Below are 19,668 nucleotides of genomic sequence, written 5' to 3' on the forward strand. Positions count from 1 at the left end.
ACAGAGAAACCAGTAGATTATGAGAGATAGAGATGAGTTGAACTCAACAGAGAAACCAGTAGATTATGATAGATAGAGATGAGTTGAACTCAGAGAAACCAGTAGATTATGATAGATAGAGATGAGTTGAACTCAACAGAGAAACCAGTAGATTATGATAGATGGAGATGAGTTGAACTCAACAGAGAAACCAGTAGATTATGATAGATGGAGATGAGTTGAACTCAACAGAGAAACCAGTAGATTATGATAGATGGAGATGAGTTGAACTCAACAGAGAAACCAGTAGATTATGATAGATGGAGATGAGTTGAACTCAACAGAGAAACCAGTAGATTATGATAGATGGAGATGAGTTGAACTCAACAGAGAAACCAGTAGATTATGATAGATGGAGAGGAGTTGAACTCAACAGAGAAACCAGTAGATTATGTTAGATGGAGATGAGTTGAACTCAACAGAGAAACCAGTAGATTATGATAGATGGAGATGAGTTGAACTCAACAGAGAAACCAGTAGATTATGATAGATGGAGATGAGTTGAACTCAACAGAGAAACCAGTAGATTATGATAGATGGAGATGAGTTGAACTCAACAGAGAAACCAGTAGATTATGATAGATGGAGATGAGTTGAACTCAACAGAGAAACCAGTAGATTATGATAGATGGAGATGAGTTGAACTCAACAGAGAAACCAGTAGATTATGATAGATGGAGATGAGTTGAACTCAACAGAGAAACCAGTAGATTATGATAGATGGAGATGAGTTGAACTCAACAGAGAAACCAGTAGATTATGATAGATGGAGATGAGTTGAACTCAACAGAGAAACCAGTAGATTATGATAGATGGAGATGAGTTGAACTCAACAGAGAAACCAGTAGATTATGATAGATGGAGATGAGTTGAACTCAACAGAGAAACCAGTAGATTATGATAGATGGAGAGGAGTTGAACTCAACAGAGAAACCAGTAGATTATGATAGATAGAGATGAGTTGAACTCAACAGAGAAACCAGTAGATTATGATAGATGGAGAGGAGTTGAACTCAGCAGAGAAACCAGTAGATTATGATAGATGGAGATGAGTTGAACTCAACAGAGAAACCAGTAGATTATGATAGATGGAGATGAGTTGAATGTTCTGGACTTCCATGTTCATATCAAAGGCTTCATGCACACTGTATAAACAGGTGTATACAGGTATTGATATGAACAGGTGTAGATATGAACAGGTGTAGATATGAACAGGTGTATACAGGTGTAGATATGAACAGGTGTAGATATGAACAGGTGTAGATATGAACAGGTGTGAACAGGTGTAGATATGAACAGGTGTAGATATGAACAGGTGTATACAGGTGTAGATATGAACAGGTGTAGATATGAACAGGTGTAGATATGAACAGGTGTGTACATGTGTAGATATGAACAGGTGTAGATATGAACAGGTGTAGATATGAACAGGTGTAGATATGAACAGGTGTATACAGGTGTAGATATAAACAGGTGTATACAGGTGTAGATATGAACAGGTGTATACAGGTATAGATATGAACAGGTGTATACAGGTGTAGATATGAACAGGTGTATACAGTTGTAGATATGAACAGGTGTAGATATGAACAGGTGCCTCTACAGGTGTGTGTAGGTTGTGTCTACAGGTGCCTCTACAGGTGTGTGTAGGTTGTGTCTACAGGTGTGTCTGCAGGTGTCCCAGGTCATGCTGGAGGTACAGACAGGAAGGGTCACCAGGTCAGAAGGTAGAGGTCACTCCAACCTGATTATTTTCCTCTCTCTCTCTCTTTGTGTTGAGGTGATCACCGACTGGTAGACAGTTCTGTGTTGAGGTGATCACCGACTGGTAGACAGTTCTGTGTTGAGGTGATCACCGACTGGTAGACAGTTCTGTGTTGAGGTGATCACCGGCTGGTAGACAGTTCTGTGTTGAGGTGATGGGAGGAGGTTTGGCTGCCATAGTTCGACCGGGTTAGAGTAGTGATTTTCACGATTAGCAAAAGGTGCAGCGTTGTTTTTTTCCCCCCATAGTTACCGGGGTGTGCGGTCGTAGTCACGATGTTAGTTTAGTTTCCGTGGTTACTTTGGTGGGGCAGCGGTCCCTTCTGTTTGAGGGTGTCGATGAGGGACAGCACTCCTCTCTTCACACTGCCGTTACCGCGGTTACCACCGCCGCTGCCCAGGGAGGAGGAGCCACGGCCACAGGAGGGGAGGGATCTCTGGGAGGGGGGGTGAGCCAACAGGCACTTCTGATACCTTAACTAGAGGAGAGGGAGATGGGTGGAGAGAGAGAGAGAGGGAGAGAGAGAGAGAGAGAGAGACGTAGAAAGAGAGAGAGAGAGAGAGAGACAGAGAGAGAGAGTAAGACGTAGAGAGAGAGACAGAGAGAGAGAGAGAGAGAGCGATGTAGAGAGACAAAGAGAGAGAGAGAGTAAGACGTAGAGAGACAGAGAGAGACGGAGAGAGAGAGAGAGAGAGATGTAGAGAGACAGAAAGAGAGAGAGATGTAAAGAGAGAGAGACAGAGAGAGAGAGAGAGACAGAGAGAGAGAGAGAGAGAGATGTAGAGAGACAGAAAGAGAGAGAGAGAGAGAGAGAGAGAGAGAGAGAGAGACGTAGAAAGAGAGAGAGAGAGAGAGAGAGACAGAGAGAGATATAGAGAGAGAGAGAGAGAGAGACGGAGAGAGAGAGAGACAGAGAGAGAGAGAGAGGGAGAGAGAGAGAGAGAGATGTAGAGAGACAGAAAGAGAGAGAGATGAGACAGAGAGAGAGAGAGTAAGACGTAGAGAGAGAGAGAGAGAGACGGAGAGAGAGAGAGAGAGATGTAGAGAGACAGAGAGAGAGAGAGAGTAAGACGTAGAGAGACAGAGAGAGAGGGAGAGACACCAGGTGGTACCATTAAAGATCAGGAAGAACAGAACAGCAGCAGTACTCCGGACCTCCAGGAGGATTTGATACAGTACATACATACATACAGTACATACAGTAGATACAGACTGTACTCACCATGCATGAAGCCTGCATATAGATCTAGATATTATAGACTGTACTCACCATGCATGAAGCCTGCATATAGATCTAGATATTCTAGAGTGTACTCACCATGCATGAAGCCTGCATATAGATCTGGATATTATAGACTGTACTCACCATGCATGAAGCCTGCATATAGATCTAGATATTATAGACTGTGATCACCATGCATGAAGCCTGCATATAGATCTAGATATTCTAGAGTGTACTCACCATGCATGAAGCCTGTATATAGATCTAGATATTATAGACTGTACTAACCATGCATGAAGCCTGCATATAGATCTAGGTATTCTAGAGTGTACTCACCATGCATGAAGCCTGCATATAGATCTAGATATTCTAGAGTGTACTCACAATGCATGAAGCCTGCATATAGATCTAGATATTCTAGACTGTGATCACCATGCATGAAGCCTGCATATAGATCTAGATATTCTAGAGTGTACTCACCATGCATGAAGCCTGTACATAGATCTAGATATTATAGACTGTACTCACCATGCATGAAGCCTGTATATAGATCTAGATATTATAGACTGTACTAACCATGCATGAAGCCTGCATATAGATCTAGGTATTCTAGAGTGTACTCACCATGCATGAAGCCTGCATATAGATCTAGATATTCTAGAGTGTACTCACAATGCATGAAGCCTGCATATAGATCTAGATATTCTAGAGTGTACTCACCATGCATGCAGCCTGTACATAGATCAAGGTATTCTAGAGTGTACGCACCATGCATGCAGCCTGTACATAGATCTAGGTATTCTAGAGTGTACTCACCATGCATGCAGCCTGTACATAGATCTAGATATTCTAGAGTGTACTCACCATGCATGAAGCCTGCAGATAGATCTACATATTCTAGAGTGTACGCACCATGCACGCAGCCTGTACATAGATCTAGATATTCTAGAGTGTACTCACCATGCATGAAGCCTGCAGATAGATCTACATGTTCTAGAGTGTACTCACCATGCATGCAGCCTGTACATAGATCTAGATATTCTAGAGTGTACTCACCATGCATGAAGCCTGCAGATAGATCTACATGTTCTAGAGTGTACTCACCATGCACGCAGCCTGTACATAGATCTAGATATTCTAGAGTGTACGCACCATGCACGCAGCCTGTACATAGATCTAGATATTCTAGAGTGTACTCACCATGCATGAAGCCTGCAGATAGATCTACATGTTCTAGAGTGTACGCACCATGCACGCAGCCTGTACATAGATCTAGATATTCTAGAGTGTACTCACCATGCATGAAGCCTGCAGATAGATCTACATGTTCTAGAGTGTACGCACCATGCACGCAGCCTGTACGGCCTCAGAGAGCTGTCCAGCGTTGGGTTCACACCAGAACACGTGACACTCGTAGCGTTGTCCTCCTCCGTCCATGATGAAGGCAAAGCAGTGGATGTCCCTCCCTACCCCCATGAAGGACAGAAACCTCACCCTGCACTCTACCAACACCTCCTCCTCCACCTCCTCCTCCACCTCCTCCTTCACCTCCTCCTTCACCTCCTCCTTCACCTCCTCCTTCACCTCCTCCTTCACCTCCTCCTTCACCTCCTCCTCCTCCTGATTCACAGAGAGAGAGAAAGACACACACACAAAGGATGAAACGTCCTCAGAGGGAAAGAGAGAGACACAGAGAGAGAGAGAGAGACAGAGAGAGAGACAGAGAGAGAGAGAGAGAGAGAGGGGGAAAGAGAGAGAGAGAGGGGGAAAGAGAGAGAGAGACACAGAGAGAGAGAGAGGAGAGAGAGAGAGAGACACAGAGAGAGAGGGAGGAAAGAGAGAGAGAGAGGGAAAGAGAGAGAGAGAGGGGGAAAGAGAGAGACAGAGAAAGAGAGAGAGAGAGAGACACAGAGAGAGGGAGGAAAGAGAGAGAGAGAGGGGGAAAGAGAGAGACAGAGAAAGAGAGAGAGAGACACAGAGAGAGAGGAGGAAAGAGAGAGAGAGAGAGAGAGAGAGAGAGAGAGAGAGAGAGACACAGAGAGAGAGGAGAGAGAGAGAGACACAGAGAGAGGGAGAGAGAGAGAGACACAGAGAGAGAGGGAGGAAAGAGAGAGAGAGAGGGAAAGAGAGAGAGAGAGGGGGAAAGAGAGAGACAGAGAAAGAGAGAGAGAGAGAGACACAGAGAGAGAGGGAGGAAAGAGAGAGAGAGAGGGGGAAAGAGAGAGACAGAGAAAGAGAGAGAGAGAGACACAGAGAGAGGAGGAAAGAGAGAGAGAGAGGGAAAGAGAGAGAGAGAGGGAAAGAGAGAGACAGAGAAAGAGAGAGAGAGAGACACAGAGAGAGAGAGAGGAGGAAAGAGAGAGAGAGAGAAAAGAGACAGAGAAAGAGAGAGAGAGAGAGACACAGAGAGAGGAGGAAAGAGAGAGAGAGAGAGAGGGGGAGAGAGAAAGACAGAGAAAGAGAGACACAGAGAGAGAGCGAGAGGGGGGAGAGAGAGAGGGGGAGAGAGAGAGGGGAGAGAGAGAGAGACAGAGAGAGAGATGAGGGTAGAGGTGTATATAGTGGTGGTTGCTGATAATGAGGGTAGAGGTGTATAGAGTGGTGGTTGTTGATAATGAGGGTAGAGGTGTATATAGTGGTTGTTGCTGATAATGAGGGTAGAGGTGTATATAGTGGTGGTTGTTGATAATGAGGGTAGAGGTGTATATAGTGGTGGTTGTTGATAGTGAGGGTAGAGGTGTATATAGTGGTTGTTGATGATAATGAGGGTAGAGGTGTATATAGTGGTGGTTGTTGATAATGAGGGTAGAGGTGTATATAGTGGTGGTTGTTGATAATGAGGGTAGAGGTGTATATAGTGGTTGTTGCTGATAATGAGGGTAGAGGTGTATATAGTGGTGGTTGTTGATAATGAGGGTAGAGGTGTATATAGTGGTGGTTGTTGATAATGAGGGTAGAGGTGTATATAGTGGTGGTTGTTGATAATGAGGGTAGAGGTGTATATAGTGGTGGTTGTTGATAATGAGGGTAGAGGTGTATATACTAGTGGTTGTTGATAATGAGGGTAGAGGTGTATATAGTGTATATAGTGGTGGTTGTTGATAATGAGGGTAGAGGTGTATATAGTGTATATAGTGGTGGTGGTTGAAAATGAGGGTAGAGGTGTATATAGTGGTGGTTGCTGATAATGAGGGTAGAGGTGTATATAGTGGTGGTTGTTGATAATGAGGGTAGAGGTGTATATAGTGGTGGTTGTTGAGAATGAAGGTAGAGGTGTATATAGTGTATATAGTGGTGGTTGTTGATAATGAGGGTAGAGGTGTATATAGTGGTGGTTGTTGATAATGAGGGTAGAGGTGTATGTAGTGGTGGTTGTTGATAATGAGGGTAGAGGTGTATATAGTGGTGGTTGTTGATAATGAGGGTAGAGGTGTATATAGTAGTGGTTGTTGATAATGAGGGTAGAGGTGTATACAGTGGTGGTTGTTGATAATGAGGGTAGAGGTGTATATAGTGGTGGTTGTTGATAATGAGGGTAGAGGTGTATATAGTGGTGGTTGTTGATAATGAAGGTAGAGGTGTATATAGTGGTGGTTGTTGATAATGAGGGTAGAGGTGTATACAGTGGTGGTTGTTGATAATGAGGGTAGAGGTGTTTATAGTGTATATAGTGGTGGCTGTTGATAATGAGGGTAGAGGTGTATATAGTGTATATAGTGGTGGTTGTTGATAATGAGGGTAGAGGTGTATATAGTGGTGGTTGTTGATAATGAGGGTAGAGGTGTAGAGGTGTATATAGTGGTGGTTGTTGATAATGAGGGTAGAGGTGTATGTAGTGGTGGTTGTTGATAATGAGGGTAGAGGTGTATATAGTGGTGGTTGCTGATAATGAGGGTAGAGGTGTATATAGTGTATATAGTGGTGGTTGTTGATAATGAAGGTAGAGGTGTATATAGTATATATAGTGGTGATTGTTGATAATGAGGATAGAGGTGTAGAGAGTGTATATAGTGGTGGTTGTTGATAATGAGGGTAGAGGTGTATATAGTGGTGGTTGTTGATAATGAGGGTAGAGGTGTATATAGTGGTGGTTGTTGATAATGAGGGTCGAGGTGTATATAGTGGTGGTTGTTGATAATGAGGGTAGAGGTGTATGTAGTGGTGGTTGTTGATAATGAGGGTAGAGGTGTATATAGTGGTGGTTGTTGATAATGAAGGTAGAGGTGTATATAGTGTATATAGTGGTGGTTGTTGATAATGAGGGTAGAGGTGTATGTAGTGGTGGTTGTTGATAATGAGGGTAGAGGTGTATATAGTGTATATAGTGGTGGTTGTTGATAATGAGGGTAGAGGTGTTTATAGTGGTGATTGTTGATAATGAGGGTAGAGGTGTAGAGAGTGTATATAGTGGTGGTTGTTGATAATGAGGGTAGAGGTGTATATAGTGGTGGTTGTAGATAATGAGAGTAGAGGTGTATATAGAGGTGGTTGTTGATAATGAGGGTAGAGGTGTATATAGTGGTGGTTGTTGATAATGAGGGTAGAGATGTATATAGTGTATATAGTGGTGGTTGTTGATGATGAGGGTAGAGGTGTATATATTGTATATAGTGGTGGTTGTTGATAATGAGGGTAGAGGTGTATATAGTGTATATAGTGGTGGTTGTTGATAATGAGGGTAGAGGTGTATATAGTGGTGGTTGCTGATAATGAGGGTAGAGGTGTATATAGTGGTGGTTGTTGATAATGAGGGTAGAGGTGTATAGAGTGGTGGTTGTTGATAATGAGGGTAGAGGTGTATATAGTGTATATAGTGGTGGTTGTTGATAATGAGGCTAGAGGTGTATATAGTGGTGGTTGTTGATAAAGGGTAGAGGTGTATATAGTGTATATAGTGATGGTTGTTGATAATGAGGATAGAGGTGTATATAGTGTATATAGTGGTGGTTGCTGATAATGAGGGTAGAGGTATATATAGTGGTGGTTGTTGATAATGAGGGTAGAGGTGTATAGAGTGGTGGTTGTTGATAATGAGGGTAGAGGTATAGAGAGTGTATATAGTGGTGGTTGTTGATAATGAGGGTAGAGATGTATATCGTGGTGGTTGTAGATAATGAGGGTAGAGGTGTATATAGTGGTGGTTGTTGATAATGAGGGTAGAGGTGTATATAGTGTATATAGTGGTGGTTGTTGATGATGAGGATAGAGGTGTAGAGAGTGTATATAGAGGTGGTTGTTGATAATGAGGGTAGAGGTGTATATAGTGGTGGTTGTTGATAATGAGGGTAGAGATGTATATAGTGTATATAGTGGTGGTTGTTGATGATGAGGGTAGAGGTGTATATAGTGGTGGTTGTTGATAATGAGGGTAGAGGTGTATAGAGTGTATGTTACCTGGTTGTTGCTGATAATGAGGGTAGAGGTGTATATAGTGGTGGTTGTTGATAATGAGGGTAGAGGTGTATATAGTGGTGGTTGCTGATAATGAGGGTAGAGGTGTATATAGTGGTGGTTGCTGATAATGAGGGTAGAGGTGTATATAGTGGTTGTTACCTGGTTGTTGCTGATAATGAGGGTAGAGGTGTATAGAGTGTATGTTACCTGGTTGTTGATAATGAGGGTAGAGGTGTATAGAGTGAATGTTACCTGGTTGTTGATAATGAGGGTAGAGGTGTATATAGTGGTGGTTGCTGATAATGAGGGTAGAGGTGTATAGAGTGAATGTTACCTGGTGGTTGCTGATAATGAGGGTAGAGGTGTATAGAGTGTATGTTACCTGGTTGTTGCTGATAATGAGGGTAGAGGTGTATAGAGTGAATGTTACCTGGTTGTTGCTGATAATGAGGTAGAGGTGTATAGAGTGAATGTTACCTGGTTGTTGCTGATAATGAGGGTAGAGGTGTATAGAGTGTATATAGTGGTGGTTGTTGATAATGAGGGTAGAGGTGTATAGAGTGTATGTTACCTGGTTGTTGCTGATAATGAGGGTAGAGGTGTATATAGTGGTGGTTGCTGATAATGAGGGTAGAGGTGTATAGAGTGAATGTTACCTGGTGGTTGCTGATAATGAGGGCGGCATCAGCCACGTTGAGGTTAACAGCTTTCCACTCCTCTCTACTGGAAGAACCAATCAGACTGTCTATGGCCCCGTTCAATATGTCCATACCTAGGGTCACAGGGCAGGGGTCAGGGTCAGAGGTCAGGATCACTCACTAACTACCACAGAGTGCGTCTGTCTGTCTGTTGTCTGTTGTCTGTTGTCTGTGTTTGTGTGTGTGTGTGTGTGTGTGTGTGTGTGTGTGTGTGTGTGTGTGTGTGTGTGTGTGTGTGTCTCACCTATAGGTCTGTCTACTGGCTTCATACCCAGATACAGCAGCCGGAACCTCTGGACCAACTCTGTCTTTGGAGTGGGGAACTCTGCTGAACACACACACACACACACATATATACACACACACACACACACACACATATACACACACGCAGACAGACAGACAGACAGACAGACAGACAGACAGACAGACAGACAGACAGACAGACAGACACAAATACTTATTTTCCACCATAATTTGCAAATAAATTCATCTGGATTTTTTTCTCTCTCATTTTGTCTGTCATAGTTGAAGTGTACCTATGATGAAAATTACAGGCCTCTCATCTTTTAAGTGGGAGAACTTGCACAATTGGTGGCTGACTAAATACTTTTTGCCCCACTGTATATACAATAATTAAATTAAGTATAAGATACAGTATGTGATACAGTATATGTGATACAGTATATGTGATGCAGTATATGTGATACAGTATATGTGATACAGTATACAGTATATGTGATACAGTATATGTGACACAGTATACAGTATATGTGATACAGTATACAGTATATGTGATACAGAATACAGTATATGTGATACAGTATACAGTATATGTGATACAGTACACAGTATATGTGATACAGTATATGTGATACAGTACACAGTACATGTGATACAGTATACAGTATATGTGATACAGTACACAGTATATGTGATACAGTATATGTGATACAGTATACAGTATATGTGATACAGTATATGTGATACAGTATACAGTATATGTGATACAGTATATGTGATACAGTATACAGTATATGTGATACAGTATACAGTATATGTGATACAGTACACAGTATATGTGATACAGTATATGTGATACAGTATACAGTATATGTGATACAGTATATGTGATACAGTATACAGTATATGTGATACAGTATACAGTATATGTGATACACTATATGTGATACAGTATATGTGATACAGTATACAGTATATGTGATACAGTATAGGTGATACAGTATATGTGATACAGTATATGTGATACAGTATACAGTATATGTGAGACAGTATATGTGATACTGTATATGTGATACAGTATATGTGATACAGTATATGTGATACAGTATACAGTATATGTGATACAGTATGTGATACAGTATACAGTATATGTGATACAGTATACAGTATATGTGATACAGTATACAGTATATGTGATACAGAATACAGTATATGTGATACAGTATACAGTATATGTGATACAGTATACAGTATATGTGATACAGTATATGTGATACAGTATACACTATATGTGATACAGAATACAGTATATGTGATACAGTATGTGATACAGTATATGTGATAAAGTATATGTGATACAGTATTTGTGATACAGTATATGTGATACAGAATACAGTATATGTGATACAGTATACAGTATATGTGATACAGTATATGTGATACAGTATACAGTATATGTGATACAGTATACAGTATATGTGATACAGTATATGTGATACAGTATACAGTATATGTGATACAGTATACAGTATATGTGATACAGTATACAGTATATGTGATACAGTATACAGTATATGTGATACAGTATACAGTATATGTGATACAGAATACAGTATATGTGATACAGTATACAGTATATGTGATACAGAATACAGTATATGTGATACAGTATATGTGATACAGTATACAGTATATGTGATACAGTATACAGTATATGTGATACAGTATACAGTATATGTGATACAGTATACAGTATATGTGATACAGTATACAGTATATGTGATACAGAATACAGTATATGTGATACAGTATACAGTATATGTGATACAGAATACAGTATATGTGATACAGTATACAGTATATGTGATACAGAATACAGTATATGTGATACAGTATACAGTATATGTGATACAGTATATGTGATGCAGTATATGTGATGCAGTATACAGTATATGTGATACAGTATATGTGATACAGTATATGTGATACACTATACAGTATATGTGATACAGTATATGTGATACAGAATACAGTATATGTGATGCAGTATACAGTATATGTGATACAGTATATGTGATACAGTATATGTGATACACTATACAGTATATGTGATACAGTATATGTGATACACTATACAGTATATGTGATACAGTATATGTGATACAGTATACAGTATATGTGATACAGTATGTGTGATACAGTATACAGTATATGTGATACAGTATATGTGATACAGTATATGTGATACACTATACAGTATATGTGATACAGTATATGTGATACAGTATATGTGATGCAGTATATGTGATGCAGTATATGTGATGCAGTATATGTGATACAGTATACAGTATATGTGATACAGTATATGTGATACAGTATACAGTATATGTGATACAGTATATGTGATACAGTATACAGTATATGTGATACAGTATATGTGATACAGTATATGTGATACACTATACAGTATATGTGATACAGTATATGTGATACAGTATATGTGATACAGTATATGTGATGCAGTATATGTGATGCAGTATATGTGATACAGTATATGTGATGCAGTATATGTGATACAGTATACAGTATATGTGATACAGTATATGTGATACAGTATATGTGATGCAGTATATGTGATGCAGTATATGTGATACAGTATACAGTATATGTGATACAGTATATGTGATGCAGTATATGTGATACAGTATACAGTATATGTGATGCAGTATATGTGATGCAGTATATGTGATACAGTATACAGTATATGTGATACAGTATATGTGATACAGTATACAGTATATGTGATACAGTATACAGTATGTGTGATACAGTATATGTGACACAGTATATGTGATACAGTATACAGTATATGTGATACAGTATATGTGATACAGTATACAGTATGTGTGATACAGTATACAGTATGTGTGATACAGTATATGTGAGACAGTATACAGTATATGTGATACAGTATATGTGAGACAGTATATGTGATACAGTATACAGTATATGTGATACAGTATATGTGATACAGTATACAGTATATGTGATACAGTATATGTGATACAGTATATGTGATACAGTATACAGTATATGTGATACAGTATATGTGATACAGTGTACAGTATGTGTGATACAGTATAGAGTATATGTGATACAGTATACAGTATATGTGATACTGTATATGTGATACAGTATATGTGATACAGTATATGTGATACAGTATACAGTATATGTGATACAGTATATGTGATACAGTATACAGTATGTGTGATACAGTATACAGTATATGTGATACAGAATACAGTATATGTGATACAGTATACAGTATATGTGATACAGTATATGTGATACAGTATACAGTATATGTGATACAGTATACACTATATGTGATACAGAATACAGTATATGTGATACAGTATGTGATACAGTATATGTGATAAAGTATATGTGATACAGTATTTGTGATACAGTATATGTGATACAGAATACAGTATATGTGATACAGTATACAGTATATGTGATACAGTATGTGATACAGTATACAGTATGTGTGATACAGTATACAGTATATGTGATACAGAATACAGTATATGTGATACAGTATACAGTATATGTGATACAGTATATGTGATACAGTATATGTGATACAGTATATGTGATACAGTATACAGTATATGTGATACAGTATACAGTATATGTGATACAGTATACAGTATATGTGATACAGTATATGTGATACAGTATACAGTATGTGTGATACAGTATACAGTATATGTGATACAGAATACAGTATATGTGATACAGTATACAGTATATGTGATACAGTATATGTGATACAGTATACAGTATATGTGATACAGTATACAGTATATGTGATACAGAATACAGTATATGTGATACAGTATACAGTATATGTGATACAGTATGTGATACAGTATATGTGATACAGTATATGTGATACAGTATATGTGATACAGTATATGTGATACAGTATACAGTATATGTGATACAGTATACAGTATATGTGATACAGTATATGTGATACAGTATACAGTATGTGTGATACAGTATACAGTATATGTGATACAGTATACAGTATATGTGATACAGTATACAGTATATGTGATACAGTATATGTGATACAGTATACAGTATATGTGATACAGAATACAGTATATGTGATACAGTATACAGTATATGTGATACAGTATGTGATACAGTATATGTGTTACAGTATATGTGATACAGTATATGTGATACAGTATATGTGATACAGTATACAGTATATGTGATACAGTATACAGTATATGTGATACAGAATACAGTATATGTGATACAGTATACAGTATATGTGATACAGTATACAGTATATGTGATACAGTATATGTGATACAGTATATGTGATACAGTATATGTGATAGTGATACAGTATATGTGATACAGTATACAGTATATGTGATACAGTATACAGTATATGTGATACAGTATACAGTATATGTGATACAGTATACAGTATATGTGATACAGTATACAGTATGTGTGATACAGTATACAGTATATGTGATACAGTATGTGATACAGTATACAGTATATGTGATACAGTATATGTGATACAGTATACAGTATATGTGATACAGAATACAGTATATGTGATACAGTATACAGTATATGTGATACAGTATGTGATACAGTATATGTGTTACAGTATATGTGATACAGTATATGTGATACAGTATACAGTATATGTGATACAGTTATGTGATACAGAATACAGTATGTGATACAGTATACAGTATATGTGATACAGTATATGTGATACAGTATACAGTATATGTGATACAGTATACAGTATATGTGATAAAGAATACAGTATATGTGATACAGTAGAGTATATGTGATACAGTATACAGTATATGTGATACAGTATATGTGATACAGTATATGTGATACAGTATATGTGATACAGTATACAGTATATGTGATACAGTATACAGTATATGTGATACAGTATACAGTATATGTGATACAGTATACAGTATATGTGATACAGGATATGTGATACAGTATACAGTATATGTGATACAGTATACAGTATATGTGATACAGTATATGTGATACAGTATACAGTATATGTGATACAGTATACAGTATATGTGATACAGAATACAGTATATGTGATACAGTATACAGTATATGTGATACAGAATACAGTATATGTGATACAGTATATGTGATGCAGTATATGTGATGCAGTATATGTGATGCAGTATATGTGATGCAGTATATGTGATACAGTATATGTGATACAGAATACAGTATATGTGATACAGTATATGTGATACAGTATATGTGATGCAGTGTACAGTATATGTGATACAGTATATGTGATACAGTATACAGTATATGTGATACAGTATACAGTATATGTGATACAGTATATGTGATACAGTATATGTGATACAGTCCCCAGTATATGTGATACATTATACAGTATATGTGATACATTATACAGTATATGTGATACAGTATACAGTATATGTGATACAGTATATGTGATACAGTATACAGTATGTGTGATACAGTATATGTGATACAGTATATGTGATACAGTTTATGTGATACAGTATACAGTATATGTGATACAGTATACAGTATATGTGGTACAGTATATGTGATACAGTATACAGTATATGTGATACAGTATATGTGATACAGTATATGTGATACAGTATACAGTATATGTGATACACTATATGTGATACAGTATACAGTATGTGATACAGTATATGTGATACAGTATATGTGATACAGTATACAGTATATGTGATACAGTATATGTGGTACAGTATATGTGATACATTATACAGTATATGTGGTACAGTATATGTGATACAGTATGTGATACACTATACAGTATATATGATACAATATACAGTATAAGTGGTACAGTATATGTGATACAGTATACAGTATATGTGGTACAGTATATGTGATACAGTATATGTGATACAGTATACAGTATATGTGATACAGTATATGTGATACGTGATACAGTATACAGTATGTGTGATACAGTATATGTGATACAGTATATGTGATACAGTATACAGTATATGTGATACAGTATATGTGATACAGTATACAGTATATGTGATACAGTATATGTGATACAGTATACAGTATATGTGGTACAGTATATGTGATACATTATACAGTATATGTGGTACAGTATATGTGATACACTATACAGTATATGTGATACAATATACAGTATAAGTGGTACAGTATATGTGATACAGTATACAGTATGTGTGGTACAGTATATGTGATACAGTATATGTGATACAGTATATGTGATACACTATACAGTATATGTGATACAGTATACAGTATATGTGGTACAGTATATGTGATACAGTATATGTGATACAGTATACAGTATATGTGATACAGTATAAAGCAGAGTCGAGTAGTGCAGTACAGTAGAGTACAGTAGAGCAGAGTAGAGTAGAGTAGATTACAGTAGAGCCGAGTAGAGTAGATTACAGTAGAGCAGAGTAGAGTAGATTACAGTAGAGCAGAGTAGAGTAGAGTAGATTACAGTAGAGCAAAGTAGATTACAGTAGAGCAGAGTAGATTACAGTAGAGCAAAGTAGATTCCAGTAGAATAGATTATAGTAGAGTAGAGTAGAGTAGATTACAGTAGAGTAGATTACAGTAGAGCAAAGTAGATTCCAGTAGAATAGATTACAGTAGAGTAGAGTAGATTACAGTAGAGTAGAGTACCTTGTAGTGGGAGGTCTAGTCCTGACTGCATTCTGTCGTGTAGAGACACGCCCCCTGACAACGCCCCTGATAACGCTTTAGCATGCTTACGCTCCGACATGATCTACAAATGAGAGGAGAGGAGAGGAGGGGAGACGAGAGGAGGGGAGAGGAGAAGAGAGGAGCAGAGAGGGGGAGAAGAGAGGAGGAGAGAAGGAGTAAATTAGTTAGAATAACCCAAGAGACAATTTCTCTCTTGAAAGAGTGTCAAGCTGTCTCGCCAAATCACCTGGGGAGTGACACTCCCCTCCCCTCTAAGTCTCCTCTGCTCTGCACACACAGCTAACCAGGTCAGCCTCTCTCTTCTCCCTCTAACTCTCTAGCTCTCTCTCTCTCCATCTCTCCGTCTCTCCCTCTAGCTCTCTCTCTCCATCTCTCCGTCTCTCCCTCTCTCTCTCTCTCTCTCTCCGTCTCTCCCTCTCTAAAATATATTCTTCTCTGCAACACACCAATAAATGATGGATAAACTTAGGTTTTGCCACTCTCCTCTGCATTGCTCTCTCCCTCTTTCTCTCTCTCCCTCTCTCATCCCCCTCTCCTTCCCTCTCTCTCTCTCCATCCCCCTCTCGCTCTGACACTAGACAGGGACCAGAACACTAGACAGGGACACTAGACAGGGACTAGGACACTAGACAGGGACTAGGACACTAGACAGGAACTAGGACACTAGACAGGGACTAGGACACTAGACAGGACTAAGACACTAGACAGGGACTAGGACACTAGACAGGAACTAGGACACTAGACAGGAACTAGGACACTAGACAGGACTAGGCACTAGACTGGGACTAGGACACTAGACAGGACTTGGACACTAGACAGGGACTAGGACACTAGACAGGAACCAGGACACTAGACAGGGACTAAGACAATAGACAGGAACTAGGACACTAGACAGAGACTAGGACACTAGACAGGACTAGGGCACTAGACAGGTACTAGGCACTAGACAGGACTAGGACACTAGACAGGACTAGGACACTAGACAGGGACCAGGACACTAGACAGGACTAGGACACTAGACAGGACCAGGACACTAGACGGGAACTAGGACACTAGATAGGGACCAGGACACTAGACGGAACTAGGACACTAGACAGGACTAGGACACTAGACGGGGACAGGGACACTAGACAGGAACTAGGACATTAGACAGGGACTAGGACACTAGACAGGACCAGGACACTAGACAGGAACTAGGACACTAGACAGGACTAGGACACTAGACAGGGACTAGGACACTAGACAGGGACCAGGACACTAGACAGGGACTAGGACACTAGACAGGGACGAGGACACTAGACAGAGACTAGGACACTAGACAGGGACGAGGACACTAGACAGGGACACTGGACAGGGACTAGGACACTAGACAGGGACTACCCGGAACATAATTACAAATCATTTGTAGACTGCAAATTGACCGCAAGAAGTGTAGGGTATAGGATATAGGGTGTAGGGTATAGGTTTTAGAGTGTAGGGTATAGGGTATAGGGTATAGGTTGTAGAGTGTGTCCTAGGCTGTAGGCTATAGGTTTTATAGTGTATGGTATAGGGTATAGAGTGTAGGGTATAGCGTGTAGGGTATAGCATGTAGGGTATAGGCTATAGGTTGTAGGGTATAGGGTGTAGGGTACAGGCTATAGGTTGTAGGGTATAAACTGTAGGGTGTAGGTTTAGGGTGTAGGCTATAGGTTGAAGGGTATAGAGTGTAGGCTATAGGTTGTAGGGTATAGGGTTTAGGGTATAGGATATAGGTTATAGGTTGTAGGGTAGAGTGTAGGCTATAGGTTGTAGGGTATAGGGTTTAGGGTATATGAGATAGGTTATAGGTTGTAGGGTATAGAGTGTAGGCTATAGGCTGTAGGGTATAGGGTATAGGGTATAGGATATAGGATATAGGTTGTAGGGTATAGGATATAGGCTATAGGTTGTAGGGTGTAGGTACAGGGTGTAGGGTACAGGGTGTAGGGTAGAGGGTGTAGGGTATAGGGTACAGGTTATAGGGTATAGGTTGTAGGGTATAGAGTGTAGGCTATAGGTTGTAGGGTATAGAGTGTAGGCTATAGGTTGTAGGGTATAGAGTGTAGGCTATAGGTTGTAGGGTATATAGTGTAGGCTATAGGTTGTAGGGTATAGAGTGTTGGGTATAGGTTTAGGGTATAGAGTGTAGGCTATAGGTTGTAGGGTATAGAGTGTTGGGTATAGGTTTAGGGTATAGGGTGTAGGCTATAGGTTGAAGGGTTTAGGGTTTAGGGTATAGGATATAGGTTATAGGTTGTACGGTATAGAGTGTAGGCTATAGGTTGTAGGGTATAGGGTTTAGGATATAGGTTGAAGGGTATAGGGTTTAGGGTATAGGATATAGGTTAGGTATAGGGTAGGGTAGGGTATAGGGTGTTGGCTATAGGTTGTAGGGTACTGGGTGTAGGGTACAGGGTGTAGGGTAGAGGGTGTAGGGTAGAGTGTGTATGGTAAAGGGAGTAGGGTACAGGGTAAAGGGTGCGGGATATAGGCTATAGGATATAGGGTGTAGGGTAGAATGTGTATGGTAAAGGGAGTAGGGTACAGGGTAAATTATATATGGTATAGGGTATAGGGTACAGGGTAAATTATATATGGTATAGGGTACAGGGTATAGGGTAAATTATATATGGTATAGGGTATAGGGTAAATTATATATGGTATAGGGTATAGGGTACAGGGTAAATTATATATGGTATAGGGTGTAGGGTACAGGGTAAATTATATATGGTACAGGGTACAGGGTAAATTATATATGGTATAGGGTACAGGGTATAGAGTACAGGGTAAATTATATATGGTATAGGGTACAGGGTATAGGGTACAGGGTGTAGGGTGTATTGTATATGGTATAGGGTGTAGGGTACAGTGTGTAGGGTATCGGGTACAGGGTGAGGGTATAGGGTACAGGGTGTAGGGTACAGGGTACATGGTGTAGAGTATAGGGTACAAGGAGTAGGGTATAGGGTACAAGGAGTAGGGTATAGGGTACAAGGAGTAGGGTATAGGGTACAAAGTGTAGAGTATAGGGTACAAGGAGTAGGGTATAGGCTAGAGGGTATGGGGTGTAGGGTACAGGGTGTAGGGTACAGGGTACAGAGTATAGGGTACAGGGTGTAGGGTAGAGGGTGTAGGGTGTAGGGTATAGGGTACAAGGTGTAGGGTGCAGTGTGTAGGGTACAGGGTGTAGGGTATAGGGTAAAGGGTGTAGGGTACTGTGTTTAGGGTATATGGTTTATGGTATAGGGTACAGGGTGTAGGGTATAGGGTACAGGGTATAGGGTCAAGGGTATAAGGTGTAGGGTACAGTGTGTAGGGTACAGTGTGTAGGGTACAGGGTGTAGGGTATAGGGTGTAGGATATAGGGTACAGGGTGTAGGATATAGGGTACAGGGTGTAGGGTATAGGGTATGGGTACAGGGTGTAGGGTACACGGTGTAGGGTATAGTGTACAG

At 39.6% G+C, this 19,668-nt stretch overlaps 1 pseudogene; it reads right to left on the minus strand.

The window, feature by feature from the left end:
• Window positions 1-1,064: 1,064 nt before the first annotated feature.
• The window catches only part of LOC121844151, a 40,206-nt pseudogene continuing 21,602 nt past the window's right edge, over window positions 1,065-19,668 (minus strand).

The sequence above is a fragment of the Oncorhynchus tshawytscha genome, unplaced genomic scaffold (assembly GCF_018296145.1).
Source record: "Oncorhynchus tshawytscha isolate Ot180627B unplaced genomic scaffold, Otsh_v2.0 Un_contig_916_pilon_pilon, whole genome shotgun sequence".
NCBI lineage: Eukaryota > Metazoa > Chordata > Actinopteri > Salmoniformes > Salmonidae > Oncorhynchus > Oncorhynchus tshawytscha.